This window comes from Balaenoptera physalus, assembly GCF_965194825.1.
Source record: "Balaenoptera physalus genome assembly, contig: HAP1_SCAFFOLD_137, whole genome shotgun sequence".
In the NCBI taxonomy this organism is placed as follows: Eukaryota; Metazoa; Chordata; class Mammalia; order Artiodactyla; family Balaenopteridae; genus Balaenoptera; species Balaenoptera physalus.
Window position 1 is genome coordinate 1,076,240 of NW_028126430.1, and position 10,476 is coordinate 1,086,715.

The window sequence follows — 10,476 nt, forward strand, 5'->3', positions numbered from 1 at the left end:
TATTGCTCCATGATCTCTTTCATCACAATGCTCCATGACCACTGTCATCACCATGCCTCATGACGCCTGTCATCTCAATGCTCCATGGCCCCTTTCGTCACAAAGCTCCATGAACACAGTCATCACAATGTTCCTAGCCCTTTTCATGACAATGCTCCATGGGCCCTGTCATCACAATGCTCCATGCCCTTATCATCAAAATGCTCCAGAACTCTTGTCATCATAATGCTCCATGCCAATGTCATCAAAATGCCCCATGACACTTGTCATCACAATGCTCCATGGCCTTTGTCATCACAATGTTCCATGGCCCCTGTCATCACAGTGCTCCATGATACCTTTCATCACAATCTAGATGACCACTGTCATCACAATGCCCCATGAGAGATGTCATCACAATTCGCCTTGGCCCTTGTCATCTCAATGCTGTATGAACCGTGTCATCACTAGGTTCCAGGACCCTTGTCATCACAATGCTCCATGAACTCTCTTACCTCAATGTTCCATGGCCTTTGTATTCACAATGCTCCCAATAATCGCGTTGCTCCATGATCTGTGTCAGCACAATATTTCATGCCACTTGTCATCACAATGCTCCACGAACCCTGTAATCAAAATGATCCCTGCCAATGTCATCACAATGTTCCATGTCTCCTGTAATCACAATGCTCCATGCCCATGTCATCACAATGCTCCAGGTATGTTGTCATCACCATGCTTCATGCCCCGTGTCATCACAATGCTCCATGAATCTTGTCTTCACAATGCTCTATGGCCTTTGTCATCACAATGCTCCATGAATCTTGTCTTCACAATGCTCTATGGCCTTTGTCATCACAATGCTCTGTGACCCCTGTCAACACAATGCCTGATGACCCCTGTCATCAAAATGCTAAATGGCACTTGAAATCACAATGCTCTATGTCACCTGTCATCACTCTTCTCCATGTCACTTGTTATCACAATGCTCCATGGCCCCTGTAATCCCAGTACTCCATGACCCCTTTCATTACAATGCCCAATGCTACCTCTCATCACAATTCTCCATGGCATTTGTCATCACGATGCACCATGACTCCTGTCATCACAATGCTCCATGACACTTGTCATCACAGCGCTCGATGGCCCTTGTCATCACAATGTTCCTTGGTGCTTTTCATCGCAATGCTCCATGACAACTTTCATCAAAATACTCCAAGATTTGTTTCATCACAATGCTCCATGGCCCTTGTCATTACAAATCCACATGATCCCTTTCATGACAATTCTCCATGGCAACTTACATAAAAATGCTCTATGCCCCTGTCATCACAATGCCCAATGATACCTGTTTTTACAATGATCCATGTCCCTTGTCATCACAAGGCTCCATGTCCCTTGTATTCACAATGCCCCATGACCCCTGTCATCACAATGCTCCATGGCCCTTGTGATCACAATGCTCCATGAAACATTTCCTCACAAAGCTCCAGTACGCCTTTCATCCAGATTCCCCATGGCCACTGTCATCACAATTCTCCATGACCCCTGTCATCGTAATGGTCCATGACCCGCTTCATCTCAATGCTCCATGACACCTGTCATCACAAAGCTCCATGCCCTTGTCATCACAAGGCTCCAGAACTCTTGTCATTATAATGCTCCATGTCCGTTTCATCACCATGCTCCATGACACTTGTCATCACAATGCTCCATGGGCCCTCTCATTACTGTGCTCCATAATAACTTTAATCACATTTCTAGATGACCACTGCCATCACAATGCCCCATGACATTGTCATCACAATTCGCCATGACCATTGTCATCACAATGCTCCATGAACCATGTCATCAGAGGGTCCCAGGACACTTGTCATCACAATGATCCATTACCATTTTCATCACAATGCTCCATGACCACTGTCATCTCAATGCTCCAAGGCCTTTGTATTCAAAATGCTCCATGGCCCCTGTAATCACAGTGCTCCATAACACCTTTCATCATAATGCTCCATGACCACTGACATCTCAATGCCTCATGACGCCTGTCATCACAATTCTCCAAGGCCCCTTTCATCACAATGCTCCATGACACTTGTCATCACATGGCTCCATAACACCTGTCATCACAGTGTTCCCGGCCCATATCATCACAATGCTCCATGTCCCCTATAATCACAATGCTCCATGCATTTTCCTCACAATGCTCCACAATTCTTGTCATCTCAATGTTCCATGACCGTGGCATCACAATGCTCCATGGCCCTTGTCATCACAATGCTCCAGAATTCTTGTCATCACAATGCTCCATGACCGCGTCATCACAATGCTACATGACCCTGGTCTTCACATTTCTCCATGACCTTTGTCATCACAATGCTCTATGTCGCTTTTCATGACAATTCTCAATGACCACTTTAATCACTATGCTCGCTGACCATTTTCATGACATTTCTCTATTGTCATTACAATTCCCCATGGCCCCTTTCTTCACAATGCTCCATGATGCCTGTCATAAAAATGCTCCATGGCTTTTGTTATCACAATGCTCCAGGACCAGTTTCATCACAATACTCCATCCCCCTTGTCATCACAGTGCACAATGAAACCTTTCATTACAATGGTCCATGAAACTTGTCATCACAATGCTCCATGGCCTTTTTCGTCACAATGCTCCCAGGCACTTTTCATCACGACGTTCCATGAAAACTTTCATCACATGGCTCCATGACCATTGTCATCACAATAATCCACACCCTTGTCAACACAATGCTGCATAATCCCTGTCATCACAATTCTCCATGACTACTGTCATCACAATAATCCAGGACAAGTTTCATAACAATGCTTCATGCCCCCAGTCATCACAGTGCTCCATGATACCTTTCATCACAATTCCTAGATGATCAAGGTCATCACATTGCCCCATGACACCTGTCATCACAGTTCGCTATGACCCTTGTCATCACAATACTTGATGAACCGTGTCATCACAATGTTCCAGGACACATGTCATCACAATGATCCATGACTACTTTCATCACAATGCTCCAATACACCTGTCATCACAATGCTCCATGGCCCCTATTATCATATTGCTCCATAATCTCTTTCATCACAATGCTCCATGACCACTGTCATCACCATGCCTCATGACGCCTGTCATCTCAATGCTCCATGGCCCCTTTCATCACAATGCTCCATGAACCCAGTCATCACAATGTTCCCTGTCCTTTTCACCACAATGCTCCATGGGCCCTGTCATCACAATGCTCCATGCCCTTGTCATCAAAATGCTCCAGAACTCTTGTCATCATAATGCTCCATGCCAATGTCATCAAAATGCCCCATGACACTTGTCATCACAATGCTCCATGGCCTTGTCATCCCAATGTTCCATGGCCGCTGTCATCACAATGCTCCATGCCCTTGTCATCAAAATTCTCCAGAACTCTTGTCATCATAATGCTCCATGCCAATGTCATCAAAATGCCCCTTGACACTTGTCATCACAAAGCTCCATGGCCTTTGTCATCACAATGTTCCATGGTCCCTGTAATCACAGTGCTCCCTGATACCTTTCATCACAATTCTAGATGACCACTGTCACCACAATGCCCCATGACTGATGTCATCACAATTCGCATGGTCCTTGTCATCACAATGCTCCATGAACCGTGTCATCACAAGGTTCCAGGACACTTGTCATCACAATGATCCATGATCACTTTCATCACAATGCTCCATGAAACCTGTCATCTCAATGCTCCATAGCCTTTGTATTCACAATGCTCCATGGCCCCTGTAATCACAGTGCTCTATGACCCATTTCATCACAATGCTCCAAGACCGCCGTCTTCACAATGCCCAATGACGCCTGCCATCACAAATCTCCAAGGCCTCTCTTACCAGAAAGCTCCATGATCCCTGTCAGCACAATGTTCCATGACACTTTTCATCACAATGCTCCATGACCCCTGTCATCACAAAGTTCTCTGCCCATATCATCACTATGCTCCTTGTCACCTTTAATCACAATGCTCCATGCCCTTTCATCACAATGCTCCAGAATTCTTGTTATCGCAATGATCCTTGACCGTGTCATTACAATGCTCCATGACCCTTGTCATCACAAAGCTCCATGACCCCTGTCATCACAATGATCCATGACTCCTTTCCTCACAGTGCTCCAGTACCCTTTTCATCATAATGCTCCATGCCATTGTCAGCACAATGATCCTTGGACCCTGTCATCAAAATGCTCCATCCCCTTTTCATCACAATGCTCCAGATGTCCTATCATTACAATGCTCCATGACCCCTGTCATCAAAATGCTTTATTAACCTTGTTATCAGAATGTTCCATGACGCCTCTCATCAAAATGATCCATGACGGTTGTCATCACAATGCTGCATGATACCTTTCATCCCAATTCTCTGTGACCGCTGTCATCACAATGCTCCTGGACAATTTTCATCACAATGCTCCATGGCCCCTGTCATCACAGTGCCCCATAACCGCTGTAATCACAATGCTCCATGACCCTGTCATCACAATGCTGCATGACTCCTGTCATCACATTTTTCCATGACCTATGTATTCACAATGCACCATGGACCCTATAATCACACTGCTGCATGTTCCCTTTCAACACAATGGTCCATGACCCCTCTCATCACAACGTTCCATGAAAATTGTCATCAAAATGCTCCATGACCCCAGTCACCACAAGGTTCCCTGCCCTTGTCATCACAATGCTCCATGACGCTTGTAATCACAATGGTACATGGCCTTGTCATTACAATGCTCCATGGCCTCTGTCATCACCATGCTCCATGGTCTTTCTCATCACAATGTTCTATGACTCCTGTCATCACAATGCTTGATGACCATTGTCATCACAATGCTCCAAGGCCCGTGTCATCACAATGCCTCATGGTCTTTGTAATCATAATGCTCAATGACCCCTCTCATCACAATGCTCCATGACGTTGTCATCACAATGCTCCATGGCCCCTGTAATCACAATGCTCCATGCCCTCGTCATCACAATGCTCCAGAACTCTTGGCATCATAATGCTCCATTCCCGTGTCATCCCATTGCTCAATTACACTTGTCATCAAAATGTTCCTTGGCCTTTGTCATCACAGTGTTCCATGATACCTTTAATCAAAATTCTACATGACCACTGTCATCACAATGCAAGATGACCAATCTCATCACAATGCCCCATGACACGTGTCATCACAATTCGCCTTGGCCCTTGTCATCTCAATGCTGTATGAACCGTGTCATCATTAGGTTCCAGGACCCTTGTCATCACAATGCTCCATGAACTCTCTTATCTCAATGTTCCATGGCGTTTGTATTCACAATGCTCCATTGTCCCGATAATCGCGTTGCTCCATGATCTGTGTCAGCACAATATTTCATGCCACTTGTCATGACAATGCTCCATGGACCCTGTAATCAAAATGATCCCTGCCAATGTCATCACAATGTTCCATGTCTCCTGTAATCACAATGCTCCATGCCCATGTCATCGCAATGCTCCAGGTATGTTGTCATCACCATGCTTCATGCCACGTGTCATCACAATGCTCCATGAATCTTGTCTTCACAATGCTCTATGGCCTTTGTCATCACAATGCTCCGTGACCCCTGTCAACACAATGCCTGATGACCCCTGTCATCAAAATGCTAAATGGCACTTGTCATCACAATGCTCTATGTCACCTGTCATCACTCTTCTCCATGTCACTTGTTATCACAATGCTCCATGGCCCCTGTAATCCCAGTACTCCATGACCCCTTTCATTACAATGCCCAATGCTACCTCTCATCACAATTCTCCATGGCATTTGTCATCACGATGCACCATGACTCCTGTCATCACAATGCTCCATGACACTTGTCATCACAGCGCTCGATGGCCCTTGTCATCACAATGTTCCTTGGTGCTTTTCATCGCAATGCTCCATGACAACTTTCATCAAAATACTCCAAGATTTGTTTCATCACAATGCTCCATGGCCCTTGTCATTACAAATCCACATGATCCCTTTCATGACAATTCTCCATGGCAACTTACATAAAAATGCTCCATGCCCCTGTCATCACAATGCCCAATGATACCTGTTTTTACAATGATCCATGTCCCTTGTCATCACAAGGCTCCATGTCCCTTGTATTCACAATGCCCCATGACCCCTGTCATCACAATGCTCCATGGCCCTTGTGATCACAATGCTCCATGAAACATTTCCTCACAAAGCTCCAGTACGCCTTTCATCCAGATTCCCCATGGCCACTGTCATCACAATTCTCCATGACCCCTGTCATCGTAATGGTCCATGACCCGCTTCATCTCAATGCTCCATGACACCTGTCATCACAAAGCTCCATGCCCTTGTCATCACAAGGCTCCAGAACTCTTGTCATTATAATGCTCCATGTCCGTTTCATCACCATGCTCCATGACACTTGCCATCACATTGCTCCATGGGCCCTCTCATTACTGTGCTCCATAATAACTTTAATCACATTTCTAGATGACCACTGCCATTACAATGCCCCATGACATTGTCATCACAATTCGCCATGACCATTGTCATCACAATGCTCCATGAACCATGTCATCAGAGGGTCCCAGGACACTTGTCATCACAATGATCCATTACCATTTTCATCACAATGCTCCATGACCACTGTCATCTCAATGCTCCAAGGCCTTTGTATTCAAAATGCTCCATGGCCCCTGTAATCACAGTGCTCCATAACACCTTTCATCATAATGCTCCATGACCACTGACATCTCAATGCTTCATGACGCCTGTCATCACAATTCTCCAAGGCCCCTTTCATCACAATGCTCCATGACACTTGTCATCACATGGCTCCATAACACCTGTCATCACAGTGTTCCCGGCCCATATCATCACAATGCTCCATGTCCTCTATAATCACAATGCTCCATGCATTTTCCTCACAATGCTCCACAATTCTTGTCATCTCAATGTTCCATGACCGTGGCATCACAATGCTCCATGGCCCTTGTCATCACAATGCTCCAGAATTCTTGTCATCACAATGCTCCATGACCGCATCATCACAATGCTACATGACCCTGGTCTTCACAGTTCTCCATGACCTTTGTCATCACAATGCTCTATGTCGCTTTTCATGACAATTCTCAATGACCACTTTAATCACTATGCTCGCTGACCATTTTCATGACATTTCTCTATTGTCATTACAATTCCCCACGGCCCCTTTCTTCACAATGCTCCATGATGCCTGTCATAAAAATGCTCCATGGCTTTTGTTATCACAATGCTCCAGGACCAGTTTCATCACAATACTCCATCCCCCTTGTCATCACAGTGCACAATGAAACCTTTCATTACAATGTTCCATGAAACTTGTCATCACAATGCTCCATGGCCTTTATCGTCACAATGCTCCCTGGCACTTTTCATCACGACGTTCCATGAAAACTTTCATCACATGGCTCCATGACCATTGTCATCACAATAATCCACACCCTTCTCAACACAATGCTGCATAATCCCTGTCATCACAATTCTTCATGACTGCTGTCATCACAATAATCCAGGACAAGTTTCATAACAATGCTTCATGCCCCAGTCATCACAATGCTCCATGATCCCTGTAATCACAATGATCCCTGCCAATGTCATCACAATGCTCCATGTCTCCTGTAATCACAATGCTCCATGCCCTTGTCATCACAATGCTCCAGGTCTGTTGTCATCAACATGCTTCATGCCTGTGTCATCACAATGCTCCATGAAACTTGTCTTCACAATGCTCCATGGCCCAAGTCATCACAATGCTCCATGACCCCTGTCGTCACAATGCTCTATGGCTTTGTCATCACAATTCTCCGTGACCCCTGTCAACAAAATGCCTGATGACCCCTGTCATCAAAATGCTAAATGGCACTTGTCATCACAATGCTCTATGACTCCTGTCATGACTATTCTCCATGTCACTTGTTATCACAATGCTTCATGGCCCCTGTAATCCCAGTACTGCATGATCCCTTTCATCACAATGTCCAATGCCACCTCTCATCACAATCCTTCATGGCATTTGTCATCACGATGCTCCATGACAGCTGTCCTCACAATGGTCGATGGCCCTTGTCCTCACAATGTTCCTTGGTGCTTTTCCTCGCAATGCTCCATGACAACTTTCATCAAAATACTCCAAGATTTGTTTCATCACAATGCTCCAAGGCCCTTGTCATTACAAATCCACATGATCCCTTTCATCACAATTCTCCGTGGCAACTTACAAAAAAAAACTCCATGCCCCTGTCATCACAATGCCCAATGACACCTGGTTTTACAATGATCCATGACCCTTGTCATCACAAGGCTCCATGTCCCTTGTATTCACAATGCTCCATGGCCCTTGTCATCACAATGATCCATAGCGCTTTTCATCGCAATGCTCCACGACCGCTTTCAACACAATGCCCCATGAACCCTGTCATCATAATGCTCCGTGGCCTTTGTCATCACAATGCTCCATGAAACATTTCCTCACAATGCTCCAGTACGCCTTTCATCCAAATTCCCCATGGCCACTGTCATCACAATTCTCCATGACCCCTGTCATCGTAATGGTCCATGACCCGTTTCATCTCAATGCTCCTTGACACCTGTCATCACAATGCTCCATGGCCTTTGTCATCACAATGCTCCATGGCCCCTGAAATCACAGTGCACTAAGCCCTTGTCATCACACTGCTCCATGGACCCTGCAATCACAATGCTCCATGCCCTTGTCATCACAAGGCTCCAGAACACTTGTCATTATAATGCTCCATGTCCGTTTCATCAATATGCTCCATGACACTTGTCCTCACAATGCTCCATGGCCCCTCTCATGACTGTGCTCCATAATAACTTTAATCACATTTCTAGATGACCACTGCCATCACAATGCCCCATGACATTGTCATCACAATTCGCCATGACCATTGTCATCACAATGCTCCATGAACCGTGTCATCACAGGGTCCCAGGACACTTGTCATCACAATGATCCATTACCACTTTCATCACAATGCTCCATGACAACTGTCATCTCAATGCTCCATGGCCTTTGTATTCACAATGCTCCATGGCCCCTGTAACCACAGTGCTCCATAACACCTTTCATCATAATGCTCCATGACCACTGCCATCTCAATGCCCCATGACACCTGTCATCACAATTCTCCAAGGCCACTCTCATCACAAGGATCCATGACGCTTGTCATCACATTGCTCCATAACACCTGTCATCACAGTGTTCCCTGCGCATGTCATCACAATGCTCTATGTCTCCTATAAAAACATTGCTCCATGCATTTTTCCTCACAATGCTCCAGAAGTCTTGTCATCAGAATGTTCCATGACCGTGGCATCACAATGCTCCATGGCCCTTGTCATCACAATGCTCCAGAATTCTTGTCATCACAATGGTCCATGACCGTAGCATCACAATGCTACATGACCCTGGTCATCACAGTTCTCCATGACCTTTGTCGTCACAATGCTCTATGTCGCTTTTCAGCACAATTCTCAATGACCACTTTAATCACTATGCTCGCTGACCATTTTCATCACATTTCTCTATGGTGATTACAATTCCCCATGGCCCCTTTCTTCACAATGCACCATGATGCCTGTCATCACAATGTTCCATTGCTTTTGTTATCATAATGCTCCAGGACCAGTTTCATCACAATAATCCATCCCCCTTGTCATCACAGTGCACAATGAAACCTTTCATTACAATGTTCCATGGCCCCTGTCATCACAATGCTCCATGGCCTTTATCGTCACAATGCTCCCAGGCACTTTTCATCCCGATGAACCATGAAAACATTCATCACAATGCTCCATGACCATTGTCATCACAATAGTCCATACACTTGTAAACACAATGCTGCATAATCCCTGTCATCACAATTCTCCATGACTGCTGTCATCACAATAATCCAGGACAATTTTCATAACAATGCTTCATGCCCCCAGTCATCACAGTGCTCCATGAGACCTTTCATCACAATTCCTAGATGATCCATGTCATCACAATGCCCCATGACACCTGTCATCACAATTCGCTATGACCCATGTCATCACCATACTCGATGAACCGTGTCATCACAGTGTTCCAGGACACATGTCATCACAATGATCCATGACTACTTTCATCACAATGCTCCAATACACCTGTCATCACAATGCTCCATGGCCACACTTATCATATTGCTCCATGATCCCTTTCATCACAATGCTCCATGACCACTCTCATCACCATGTCTCATGACGCCTGTCAACTCAATGCTCCATGGCCCCTTTCATCAGAATGCTCCATGAACCCAGTCATCACAATGTTCCCTACCCTATTCATCACAATGCTCCATGGGCCCTGTCATCGCAATGCTCCATACCCTTGTCATCAAAATGCTCCAGAA

The 10,476-nt window shown here is 45.3% G+C and overlaps 1 long non-coding RNA gene across 1 annotated transcript in view; it reads right to left on the reverse strand.

The window, feature by feature from the left end:
* The window catches only part of LOC309653474, a 373,024-nt gene extending 370,612 nt beyond the window's left edge, over positions 1-2,412 (reverse strand). Inside the window, exon 1 of the long non-coding RNA XR_014259209.1 lies at positions 2,396-2,412. This is a non-coding gene — a long non-coding RNA (uncharacterized lncRNA). The remainder of the gene's footprint in view (positions 1-2,395) is intronic.
* Positions 2,413-10,476: the final 8,064 nt, after the last annotated feature.